General features: G+C 42.3%; 1 pseudogene; it reads left to right on the top strand.

Annotated features, from left to right (window-relative positions):
* The first annotated feature begins 1744 nt into the window (after window positions 1-1744).
* Window positions 1745-12927, top strand: LOC122019330 (annotated as a pseudogene).
* The last annotated feature ends 710 nt before the right edge of the window (window positions 12928-13637 follow it).

Genomic DNA, 13637 nt, shown 5'->3' with positions numbered 1-13637 from the left:
AATAACTAATTATACCTTTTATAGCTTATAGACCTCACGATCTTCTGTCGTATTCCTCTTCTTATCTCGGACGTTGTGTGGACGACGATCTACCGAGACGAGAATCCACCCAAGCTTCCTTCTTCTCCAAGCAAGTTTCAGCCACCACAAGAACCCCAAGAGAAGATGAGGTTCGGCCACCACCACCAAGCCCCAAGGGATGCTAGAAACAAAGCCTCTTATCTCTCCTTCTTTCTTTAACAAGATCTGGCCACCACCAAGATCCTTGAGATGAGATGTCGCTGGCCACCAAGGAAGAAGAATAGGAGAAGATGAAGGATGAGAGGGTCGGCCACACCACCAAGGAATAGAAGAGAGGAATACTAGATTATGTGTTGTGAGGTGAGGCACCTCTACCCTCTCTTTTATATTCCTTGGTCTTGACAAATAAGGAAAGTTTTATTAAAACTTCCTTATTCTCTTTGCCAATGAAAGGAAAGTTTAATAAAAATTTCCCTTTTAAACGACACATGGCCGACCACCTTAATCCCTCCAATCAAGGAAAGTTTTAAATATAAAATTAAAATTTTTTAATTTGTTTCTGGAAATTTTTAAAATAAAAATTTCTCTTTAAAAATTCCCTTCATGGTTGGTCATAAAAGGAAACTTTTATAAATTAAAATCTCTCTATTAAAACATGTGGATGATTTACAAAAAGAAATTTTTTTTCTAAAATTAAAATCTTCCTTTCAATCTACAAATAAGGAAAGATATCAAATATTTTCTTAATCTTTTGTAGAAACTATAAAAGGAAAGATTTAAAAATTTAAAACTCTCTTTTAAAATCATGAGGATGGTTAAAAAGGAAAGTTTTATCAAAAATTAAAATCTTCCTTTTAACTACAAATAAGGAAAGATATCTAACCTTTCTCTTAATCTTTTGTAGAAAACTATAAAAGGACAGATTTAAATTTTAAACTCTCTTTTAAAATCATGGCTTCCACATAAGAAAAGATTTTTAAAAAATAAAATCCTTTTATTTTAATTTGGCCGACCAATTAAGCTTGGGTTCAAGCTAGGGTCGGCCACCAACTCACCTTGGTTTGGCTGGCCCTAGCTTGGGCTCCAAGCTAGGCTTTGCTGGCCACCTTAAGATGGGTAAGAAGGTGGGTATGGGTGGGTATAAGACTTTATAAATAAGAGGCTACTACAGGGACCGAAAGGAGGAATTGGTTTTGGTCTCCCGATGAACTTGAGCTTCCCGTGTTCACCCCAAACACCCAACTCGAGTTCATCAATAATATTTCATTCCACTAAAGAATTATTATTGAACTACCGTACCAATCTCATATTACTATATGGGCTCCTTCTTATCATGAGTGTGTTAATCTCCCTATGTTTAAGATATAGAATGTCCACTAATTAAATGAGTTACTGACAACTCACTTAATTAATATCTAGCTCCAAGAGAAGTACCACTCAACTTTATTGTCATGTCGAACTAAGTCCACCTGCAAGGTTTACATGACAATCCTTATGAGCTCCTCTTAAGGATATTATCAACCTAGATTACTATGACACAGTTTCCTTCTATAATCAACAACACACACTATAAATAATATCATTTCCCAACTTATTGGGCCTCTTGATTTATCAAACTAAATTTCACCCATTGATAAGTGAAAGAAATAAATATTAGATATATGTGTTTGTTATTATATCAGGATTAAGAGCACACACTTTCATAATAACAAAGGTCTTGTCCTTTTATTCAGTCAGTATAAAAAGAACTTACCTTAAATGGTCCTGCTCAATACACTCAGAGTGTACTAGTGTAATTTTATAATTAAGATAAACTAATACCAAATTACACTATAACTATTCCAATGGTTTGTTCCTTTCCATCTTAGTAGTGAGCTACTATTTATAATTTATAAGGAATTGATAACATGATCTTCTGTGTGTGACACCACACACCATGTTATCTACAATATAAATTAATTGAACAACTACACTTAGCATATAAATGTAGACATTTTACCAATGTGATTCTTTATTTCAAAAATAAATGTTTACAAAAAGCTAGACTTTTAGTATACACTCTAACAGTCATGTCATGTCTATCTTGCTTCCTTTTTCGCTGCGCCTCTGGTCCTCAAATAGCACCACGTCTCGCAAGGATATGATCCGCGACAAAAATAAAATTTTACATTTATCGATCCTATATTCCACAAGGGAATGTGTATGTAATCTAGATCGAACAGAATGTAAAATCTTAAAACTAATACAGCTCCTGCTATATTTAATAATTACAATCATGCACACACAAAAATTGCCCTCAACATGCCCGAGGGTTCAAATCACACACAAACACAATAGAGTCATAATAGTTGGAACTTGGATGCCTGCAACCAAAGAGTTAATCTATTTGCACATCCTACTATTATCCTGCCTAAATTTATGTATGAAAAGTGATGTATGCCCAAGGGCTGAAGATAGGAGAGATCAGTTATCACTTCCGGAAGACCCAATTACAAGACTGCGGGCAAAGCGTTTCAAGGAAGCACTAAATGGGCTAATCAAAAAATATTGGGAGGACTATGAGCAAGGAGAGACCAAGATAATCCCAACTGCTAGTCGTGGCCTAATCCACGTAATCGGACATAACCATCCATGACTGGCCGTGCTTAACGGAAGAACGCTAATAAGCATGGGAGCTCGTTCATGCATGAAGACTAAAGTATTTTAGATTATTTAATGAAGCATGTGACTTGGGACTCTAATTGTGCATGCATTTATTTTGTTTGGGTTCCTAGATTGCTTGCATGATATATGCAACATTGGGACTCTAATTGTGAATGCACTTATCTTGTACTTTTCCTTGTTCACTCCCATTATATAAGGGAGGGATATCTTAGTATGAAGCAACTTAGTTTTTGGTGAGATTGTGTTCTCTCTTAGTTCTTGAAAGAACTTGCTGAACTTATCGAGTCTACTCTCGTGGCGTTCAACCCATCGAAACTTATCACCCTAGGTGTGGCGTTTCTTTCCTTCGTAGGCTTGGTTCGTGCAAATTCTTGGTTACGGGTCAAGGCTCACACTCTTGTCGTTTAGTTCTTGGGGTTCTATCCACCTTTGTTTCAGGTTCCATCACATTTATTGGTGGGGTTCATATCATCTGGTATCAGAGCTTCGGTTCAAAGGCAAGTGCAAATCTATCTTTACTTGTTGTTCAGCCAAAAGCAAAAAAAAAAAAAAATTGTGGAAAAAAAAAAGAAGAGTGCAACGAAAAGACAAAAAAGAAGAAGAAGAAGAAAGCGCAAAAAAAAACTGCTTGTGTGCATCGAAGTAAATTGTCTTCAACAATTCTTTTCTTGTTTTCCTTATCTCAAACTTCTACTCTTTCATTTTCTCTTAAAATTCTGCCATCATAAGTTTTGATGGTATCTTTTGAATCGTTGCGTGATATTCTAAATTGTTCTAGAGTTTGATCAAGAACTGAGAGATATCATCAATTGAGAGCTACCACCCAAACGTGAGTTGAGTGCTTGTGAGGTTTTCTTTCATTTTGCAGCCATGTCCAACAACCAGGAGGATGGAGCAAATGAGGAGGCTAGGCCATTTCCGAATCTGCAATTACATGCATTGATGGGGGAAATGCAGCGAATGATGAGGGCGGAATTAGAATCTATCCATGAGAGGTTGGATCGGGTGGAGGATGGGACACCAAGAAGACATCAACAAGACCGTATTACTAGACCACAACGATGACATGCCCAAGGGATTGATGTCGAAGAAGATGAAGAGGTTATTGTGGAAGACTTTGATGAGCAAAACTACAATCGGGGCAGGATTGGATATCGAGGAGATAGAAATAGAACTAGAAGAAATAATGATTTAGGAGGGATTAAGATGAAAATTCCAACCTTCCAAGGAAGAAATGACCCAGAAGCTTACTTGGAATGGGAAACTAAGATGGAAATGGTATTTGACTGTCATGAATTCTCAAAGTTTAAAAAGGTGAAGTTAGCTGCCATTGAATTCACTGATTATGCTATTGTTTGGTGGGATCAAGTAGTGATGACTCGGAGAAGGAATAGAGAGCAACCTGTGTCCACTTGGGAGGAGATGAAAGTGCTCATGAGAAGGAGGTTTGTACCCAGCCATTATTATAGAAGCTTATATCAGCGACTTCAAAGGTTATCTCAAGGTTCCAAAAGTGTGGATGAATATTTCAAGGAGATGGAGTTGTCCATGATCCGAGCTAATATCGATGAAGATCGGGAAGCCACCATGGCCATGTTTTTATATGATTTAAATCCAGAAATTGCTGATATTGTTGAATTGCAGCATTATGTTGAGTTGTCGGATATGGTCCACCAAGCACAAAAATTGGAAGAACAACTCAAGAGGAGAGGATTGGCTAGGAAGGGACAACCAATGACTACTCACGACACATGGCGGGCGTCTCCAAGAAAGGAGGAACAACCTCAAAATAAGCCAAAGTTTGAACCATTCAAGAAGCACAAACCCACAACATCTACTACACAAGGTAACCGCGAGCCTATTTCCTCCAAAACTCGTGATATCAAGTGTTTTAAATGTCAAGGGCATGGCCATATAGCTAGTCAATGTGTGAACAAAAGGGTGATGGTAATAAACGCCCAAGGTGAACTTGAGTCGGAAGATGAGGATGAAATACTTGAAGGAGTGCCACAAAAAGAGGATAGTGATAATGAACAACATGCTGTTATTGGAGACTTATTGGTGGCCCAACAAGTTCTCAATCTACAAGCTAAGGAGGAAGAAGGTAATCAACGAGAGAATTTGTTTCATACCCGTTGCTTTGTCAATAACATGGTTTGCAGTGTTATTATTGATGGGGGGAGTTGCACCAATGTGGCAAGTACTGATTTGGTGGAGAAATTATCACTACCAACTCGGAAACATTCGCAACCTTATCGACTCCAGTGGCTAAACGATTGTGGAGAAATCAAAGTAACAAAACAAGTCTTGGTAGCAATCTCCATTGGCAAATATGAAGATGAGTTGTTGTGTGACGTGGTTCCCATGCATGCATGTCATCTATTGTTGGGAAGACCTTGGCAATTCGATCAAAAGGTAACACATGATGGCCTCACAAATAGGTATAGTTTTACCTTGAAAGGACAACCTATTATTCTTGTACCGTTGACTCCAAGACAAGTTATGGAGGACCAGTTAAGACTACAAAAAGCAAATGAAAAGAAGAGAGAAAAAGAAATTAAGAAAAAAAAATTGAGAAAAAAGAAGTCGAGGAAAAGAAAAATGAGAGAAAAGAAAATGAGAGGAAAGAGACAAAAGAAGTGGGTAAGGAAAAAAAAGGAGAGAGAAAGAAAAATAGCTTTTATGCAAAAAAAAAAAAAAAAGTGAGATCAAAGGAGCCTTGCTTTTAAATCAGTTGCACCTTATCCCTTTGTATAAGGAGGCACTCCTGAGCACCAATGACCTTAACAGTTCTTTGCCTAGTGTTATTGTTTCTCTCTTACAGGAATTCGAGGTGGTCTTTCCTGAAGAAGTCCCGCATGGTTTACCTCCAATTAGAGGAATTGAGCACCAAATTGACTTCATACCCTGTGCATCCATTCCAAATCGACCTGTCTAAAGAAGCAATCCGAAGGAAGCAAAGGAACTTCAGAGGCAAGTTAATGAATTATTAGAAAAGGGGTATGTTCGAGAAAGCATGAGCCCTTGCTCCGTACCTGTGTTACTCGTTCCCAAAAAGGATGGAACATGGAGGATGTGTGTGGATTGTCGAGCCATCAACAACATCACGGTAAAGTATTGTCATCCAATTCCTAGGATTGATGATATACTTGATGAATTGCATGGTTCTTGTGTGTTCACAAAAATTGATCTTAGGAGTGGATATCATCAGATTAGGATGAAGGAAGGTGATGAATGGAAAACTAGTTTTAAAACCAAACATGGCTTATACTAATGGTTAGTAATGCCTTTTGGCTTAACTAATGCTCCTAACACTTTTATGCGTTTGATAAACCATGTTTTGCGTGTTTTCTTAGAAAAATTTGTAGTTGTGTATTTTGATGATATTTTGATTTATAGCAGAAGCTTAGAAGAGCATGTTACACATTTAAGGTTAGTTTTGAGTGTGCTAAAAGAAGAAAAGCTTTTTGCTAACCTCGTTAAATGCTCCTTTTGTACGGAGAAAGTCATGTTTCTTGGTTTTGTTGTTAGTACTAAAGGTGTTAAGATGGATGAGGAAAAGGTGAAAGCAATCCAAGAGTAACCAACACCAACAACAATTAGCCAAGTGAGGAGTTTCCATGGTTTGGCCAGCTTCTATCGACGGTGTGTTCGTAATTTTAGCAATATTGCAGCTCCTCTTACTAAAGCCATCAAGAAAAATGAGTCATTCAAGTGGGGAGAGGAGCAAGAGAGGGCCTTCAATATTTTTAAAGAAAAGCTAAGTTCTGCTTCTTTACTAATCCTACCAAATTTTACTAAAACATTTGAAATCGAATGTGATGCTTCTGGTGTTGGTATAGGTGTTGTGCTTATGCAGGAGATGAAACCCATTGCTTACTTCAGTGAAAAGTTGAGTGGAGCCACTCTCAACTATCTCACATATGACAAGGAGATGTATGCATTGGTGAGAGCATTGGAGACATGGCAACATTATCTATGGCCAAAAAAATTCGTGATTCACACAGATTATCAATCTCTAAAGCATTTGAAGAGCCAACATAAGTTGAACTGACGCCATGCTAAATGGGTAGAATTCATTGAGACATTTCCTTATGTGATCAAATACAAGCAAGGAAAGGAGAACGTAGTTGCTGATGCACTATCTCGAAGGTATGCTTTACTGTCCACTTTAGATACGAAGTTACTTGGATTTGAATATATCAAAGATTTATATACTAACGATACTGATTCTTCTGATGTGTTCAAAGCATGTGATAAGGTTGCATTTGGTAAGTTCTATAGGCATGATGGGTTTTTATTTCGTGAAAATAGATTATGTGTGTCTATGTGTTCGTTACGTGAACTATTCACTAGGGAAGCCCATGGTGGTGGTTTGATGGGTCATTTTGGCGTTACTAAGACTTTAGGGGTTTTACAGGATTATTTCTTTTGGCCTCATATGAAACGTGACGTCGAAAGAATCTGTGAGAAGTGCATCACTTGCAAACAAGATAAATCTAAATTGAAACCCCATGGCTTGTATACCCCTTTGCCTATACCTATTGAACCTTAGACTGATATTTCAATGGACTTTGTTTTGGGATTACCCCGAACCAAGAGGGGGAGAGATTCAATTTTTGTTGTGGTAGATAGATTCTCCAAAATAGCGCATTTCATTCCATGTCATAAAACCGATGATGCATCGCATATAGCTGAATTGTTCTTTAAAGAGGTTATTAGGTTACATGGCATGCCTAGGACCATTGTCTCTGATAGGGATGCAAAGTTTTTGAGTTATTTTTGGAAGACTTTGTGGGGGAAATTAGGAACTAAATTGTTGTTCTCTACTACTTGTCACCCCCAAACTGATGGGCAAGCTGAAGTGGTCAATTGAACCTTGTCCTTTTTACTTCGTGCGGTCATTAACAAGAATTTGAGAATATGGGAAGATTGTCTACCTCATGTTGAATTTGCTTACAATAGGAGTATACATTCTGCGACTAAATTTTCTCCATTTGAAATTGTTTATGGTTTCAATCCCTTGTCACCATTAGATTTGATTCCTTTAGCTGTAAGTGAGCGCATAAACTTAGATGGTAAGCAGAAGGCCGAATTCGTAAAGAAGATTCATGAACAAGCATGACTGAATATTAAGAAGAGAACTCAGCAATACATACAACAAGCTAACAAGGGGTGCAAGAAGATTGTGTTTGAACCAGGAGAATGTGTTTGGTTGCACCTCCAAAAGGAGCGATTTCTGGAGAAACGTCGTTCTAAACTTCTACCTCGAGGGGATGACCCATTTCAAGTATTAGAGTGCATCAATGATAATGCCTACAAACTTGAACTACCAAGTGAGTATGGTGTACATTCTACTTTTAATGTTGCTGACTTATCCCCGTTTGATGCAGGTGATGATTTGAGGACAAATCCTTTTCAAGAAAGGGAGAATGATGTACGCCCAAGTGCTGAAGATAGGAGAGATCAGTTATCACTTCTGAAAGGCCCAATTACAAGACTGCGGGCAAAGCATTTCAAGGAAGCACTAAATGGGCTAATCAAAAAACATTGGGAGGACTATGAGCAAGGAGAGACCAAAATAATCCCAACTGCTAGTCGTGGCCTAATCCACGTAATCGGACATAATCATCCATGACTAGTCGTGCTTAACGGAAGAATGCTAATAAGCATCGGAACTCATTCATGCATGAAGACTTAAGTATTTTAGATTGTTTAATGAAGCATGCGACTTGGGACTCTAATTGTGCATGCATTTATTTTATTTGGGTTCCTAGATTGTTTGCATGATACATGCAACATTGGGACTCTAATTGTGAATTCACTTATCTTGTACTTTTCCTTGTTCACTCCCATTATATAAGGGAGGGACATCTTAGTATGAAGCAACTTAGTTTTTGGTGAGATTGTGTGCTCTCTTAGTTCTTGAAAGAACTTGCTGAACTTATCGAGTCTACTCTCGTGGCATTCAACCCATCGAAACTTATCACCCCTAGGTGTGGCGTTTCTTTCCTTCGTAGGCTTGGTTCGTGTCAATTCTTGGTTATGGGTCAAGGCTCACACTCTTGTCGTTTAGTTCTTGGGCTTCTATCCACCTTTGTTTCGGGTTCCATCACATTTATTGGTGGGGTTCGTAACAAAAAGTGCATAATTTAACTGAAAATCAAACACGCAGAGGCAAAAAATTAGCTCTGATATCAATTGTTGGGTGCTACTCTGAATTTCGTTATGTTTCCCTGTACAAAAATTTGTACAAGCACAGAACTTTTCCTAGCAACCCATGTGTTTTTCAGAAGTTAAACATGGATTGCAAACGAAACTTAACATTATTAATCCAAGTTCAACCCATGTGTTCATCAGAAGTTAAACCATATTACAGAAGTTGATTAAATATATATTTCAAGGATTGGCTTCCAAGTCATTGGCAAGGCACTCGGCCTTCTTGGGTATGAGATCATCCACCGCTTCCTAGACAAAACCTTTCAAAGAAATTGAATATTTAAACTCCTTACAGTAAACCCTAGGTTTAACTACAGAGACCTCAATCGAAGCACAAGATTGCTACCCTCTTGTGTTGGTACTTCAGGATCCATACAAAGGAAAAATAAACTAGTACACAGCTGAAACAATTAACTAGTTATACCTTTCTTTGAATCTTAAAGACCTCTTTATCTTCTGCTATATTCCTCTCCTCCTCTTGGGCGTCGTGTGGGCGACAATCTTCTAAGACAGCACTACCCAAACCACTTCTTTGTCTCCAAGACTTTCGGCCACCAAGGGATGCTAGAATAGGGAGCCTCCTTGTCTTCTTCTTTTCCTCCAAGTAACCGGCCACAAGAAGATGGAGCCTCTTGATGCCGTCGGCCCTTGGTAAAGGAAACAAGGGGAGAATAGAAAGGGAAGAGGGCCGACCAAAACAAGGATTAAAAGAAGAGACTTAGGTTGTGTTATACCATAAGGCACCATCTATCTCTCTTTTATAATCCTTGGTGAATGTAAAAAAGGAAAGATTTAAAATTAAAACCTTCCTTTTAATTCCTATTATGTGTGGTCAGCCCTTATTTGGGCAACAATTAAGGAAAAATTTTAAATTAAAATCTCTCTTTTAAACTGATCCTGTCCGAAAGCTGAATCAACGGACGCTGGGCACGTGGCACTCTCTGCACGGATGACGTAGATCTCCGGCCGGTCGTACAGAGCTCCGACGAACCTGCAAAGAAGTCGGGCCGGGAAGGGGTTCCCGGCGACGACCCTCAGACGCTCAAGTCAGGCAAGTGGACAACAAAGGGGTGGCTTTTTAGATTGTAGAATGCGTATCTCCGGTGAAATGCAAGGCTCCTTATATAGAGCTGGGAAGGAGCTCATGCACACATAACTAGGCAAATACGTGTCCTCAGCCCATACCCCAGTAAGGGCTTCTCAGCAAGCTTACCTGACACCATACTGCTATAGTCCGAGCATGTCTCTGATGTGACAAGGGAACCCGCTGTCATAAGATCCTGCGTATGGTCCAATCGTCGAACATACTCGCTATCATAATATGCTTCTTTGCCCTTTTGTATCTTCTGTTACTGCGTCGAGCGTCCAGCCGGTCGGCAGTCATGGGCATCGTCCGACTGGTTATTCGTGCTATTCCACTTAGGAGATTCCCGATAATGTGCTCTGTGGAGACTGTTCGCAGTATGCTACTTTATGCCTTCGGCCGAACGGGCTATCCGCTTGGCCATATGCCTCTGTTCAACGAGCGTCGGAACCCCTAGTCCCGTCGGGTCGCCATTGGTTCAGCTGGGACCCCGTTCGACCGACCAGTCTCCGCTTCTCCGGTCAGACGTCAGGTACTTTGACCTCCCTGTGGCGTTGACTTCCCAGAAAGGGGGTCCCTCGTTCTTATCGTCGGATCACTTGCCTCCCCTTCAAGTCTAGTCGAAGAAGGCGACTAGTCCGACTGACTGGACCATCAGTTGGGCCGAGCGGCGCCATGAAAATACCATCCGCTCGGAAACAAAGGGGGTAGCCAAAACGCCAGTCAACGCCAACTTTCCTCAGCGTCTCTTCGAATTTTCCACCAATCTCCATCATTAAGGTCGAGCACGCGCTCATTAAATGCATTCCAGTGGCTAAATGCCACGTGGCTGTGCTGCCGTCATCGTACGGCGACGGCGTGGGTTTCGATGGGATCGAGGCGGTTCGAAATGAATGGTGCGATGCGTGCTCTGATTCTCGCGACCTGGATCCAACGGTGGAGGCCGCTTGGGCTCCACCCTATAAGAGCTTCATTTTCTTTCCTTCACCTCACGTCTGCTGTCGCGTGCCTCCCAATTCCTCTTGCGTTCTAGACTTCCGGCGATCTTGCGCTTCTGTTTCCGGCACTCTCCGGTGCTCTTCCCTTGATCCTCCTCTCCGTTGCAAGGTTCTGCTTCTTTTTGCTTCTTCCTCTCTTTGTTTCTGGCATTTTCTTTGCTTTTCTTTCCTAAGTTTTCGTTCTTGGGCTACTGTTTCGTTGCCATCTTCTTCCTTTTCTTTTCTGCCTTCGTCTTTTTTGGTTTTATCCGTTCGGACAATGGCCCAATCCTCCCAACCCGAAGATGAAACCTTCGGTCCATGGTACACTACCATGGAGTCGCGCTTCGATCGGCGCGACACCGATGTTTTGATTAACAGTTTCGACATCCCCTCCAACCTTGAAATCATCTTACCCACAGACTCCTCTCGGCCAAACAAACCGCCGCGCGGAGCTTTTTGTGTTTTCCGCGACCAATTTACGGCCGGTCTGCGGTTTCCACTTCATCCCTTCATCATTGATGTCTGTAATTTTTTGGTGTCCCGCTCGGAAGCCTAGTTCCCAACACCTTCCGCCTTCTGTGCGGTGTTATCGTCCTGTTTAAAATCCATAACATTCCCCTCCGACCGGAAGTTTTCTACTATTTCTACTACCCTAAGCAGTCCGAGTCGGGCACTTACATGTTCCAGGCTCGGCCCGTCTTGGTTTTCTTCAATAAACTTCCTTCTTCCAATAAGCATTGGAAAGCATTCTTTTTTTATATTCGCCTTCCCGAGCGGGCTCCCTTCCGAACCCAATGGCAGGTCGGAAATCCACTCTCCCCCAAACTCAAAAGATTCAAGACCCGACCAGATTATCTCCACGCCGCCAACATGCTGTCTGGTCTGCCGTTTGACATCAACAAGTTTCTTCCAGAGGGGGTCATGTACATCTTCGGCTTGAGTCCGATCAGAACCCCCCTCCCGAGCAGCTTCAGTAAGGATTCCACTAGGTAAATTCATTTTAATCGCTAACTGATTTTCTTTGTTTTCCTTTGCAGCTAACACCATCAAGGAGTCGGTGATGGCTGGCATCCTGAAGAGGAAAGCGGCAGTGCTCGAAGCCGCAGCGGCCAAAGAAATGGAGGCGCTCGGCATCCAGCCGGTTGGATATAATGAGGGGGAGAGCGGAACCCATGCTGGGGAGTCGGCCGCTCAGGCTTCTCTTCCAGGGCAAGCGACTGGCGCAACTGCCAGTCGAGAGCCTTCCGCTCGGGATGAGGGCTCAGCACAAGAGGAAGAGCACCCCCTCCGACAAAAAAGACGCCGGGAGGAAATGCCACTCCGCTCGGCTGCTTCAGCTGTACATCCCTCCGAGCGGGTTACTGCCGCTTCTCGAGGTAAAGCTCTCGAGATCGAGGCAATTTCGTCCGATCGAAGTCCCTCCCAACTTGATGCGTCTACGGACCCTCTCGAGGTAGTTCCAGTCAGCGTCCTTCCGCCCGCTCCCCGCCAAGTCCATCGTTCTACAATTTTGTCCCAGTTCTCTGCGCCGGCTTCCGCTCCTTCTTCGGTTTCTGCCCAGACGACACCCGGTCGGCGCCGCACTATCCGAGTCTCGCTTCACCTTCCTACCGAAGAATTGCTGCCCGAGGCCGATCGACCCTCCGCGCCCGAGCATATGATCACAATGAAGGGGCCGGCCCTTAGCTGAAATGTGGGTCGACGCTCGAGCGCGTGTGGCGCTGATTCCGCTCCGCAACCTGGCTGATAGCCACATGCAACAGGCCACCAGGGTAGGTGTATTTTCTCCAACTCCATCGCACATTCTTTCCGATCGGCTTCTAACAAATTTTCTTTTGTCAGAGATGGGTGGAGGAGATTGTCGTTTCCAATCGGCTTGCGATGGTGGACGAGGACCTTAAAAGGCTACGAAGCTCGGGCGGCGCTCCTCCCCAAGGCCCTTCGTATGCCGAGCTTTAGAAGGAGCTCAAAAAGACTCAGGATTTGCTGGCGGCCGAGCAGAAGAAGACGGCCGATCAGGCCCATGCCTTGGCCGAGTCTGAGTGGCAAGTCAAGTCGCTCGACACAAAAATAACCCTGGCCACCACTCGAAAAAACACGGCCATCTTCGATCTAGAGAAAAAGAATGTCGAGGCTCCGGGATTGGAGCAGAAAGTCAAGGAGTTGATGGAGCAGCTCGATAAAGAGAAGGCGGGCCGCTCGACCGATGCAATCAAGCATAAGGACGAGCTGAAAACTCTGCAGGAATCCCTCGCTGCCTCCCAAGCGGCCTTCACAGAATATCAGGAGGTCGAGCCGAGCCGGGTCGTCACCCTGAGACAGAATTACATCCGCTCGCCTGAATTTTCGGAGAAGGTTTGCGAGCGGATGTATACTGCGTTTGACCTTGCCATGACCGCCACGGTGACCTATCTGAAGTCCAAGGGGCACCTTCCCGAGTCCGCCATCATCCCAGCCGCAGATCAAGTGGCGCTCCTCGATAACATCCCGAAGGATCTTTACGATTATTTAGAGTAAGAAGCTTAAATGTAATCTAGCCGCTCGGCGATAAACTATCACCTTTTGTAATTCGGCCGCTCGGCCTTAGTTTCTTTAATATAATCTCCTTTTGCTTGTTTTGTCCTTTTTCTAGTCAATATGTGTGCTGTCCTCTCGCCTCTTATCACACC

The sequence above is a fragment of the Zingiber officinale genome, chromosome 9A, assembly GCF_018446385.1.
Source record: "Zingiber officinale cultivar Zhangliang chromosome 9A, Zo_v1.1, whole genome shotgun sequence".
NCBI classification, from domain to species: domain Eukaryota; kingdom Viridiplantae; phylum Streptophyta; class Magnoliopsida; order Zingiberales; family Zingiberaceae; genus Zingiber; species Zingiber officinale.
This window is presented reverse-complemented; position numbering and strand designations above follow the sequence as displayed.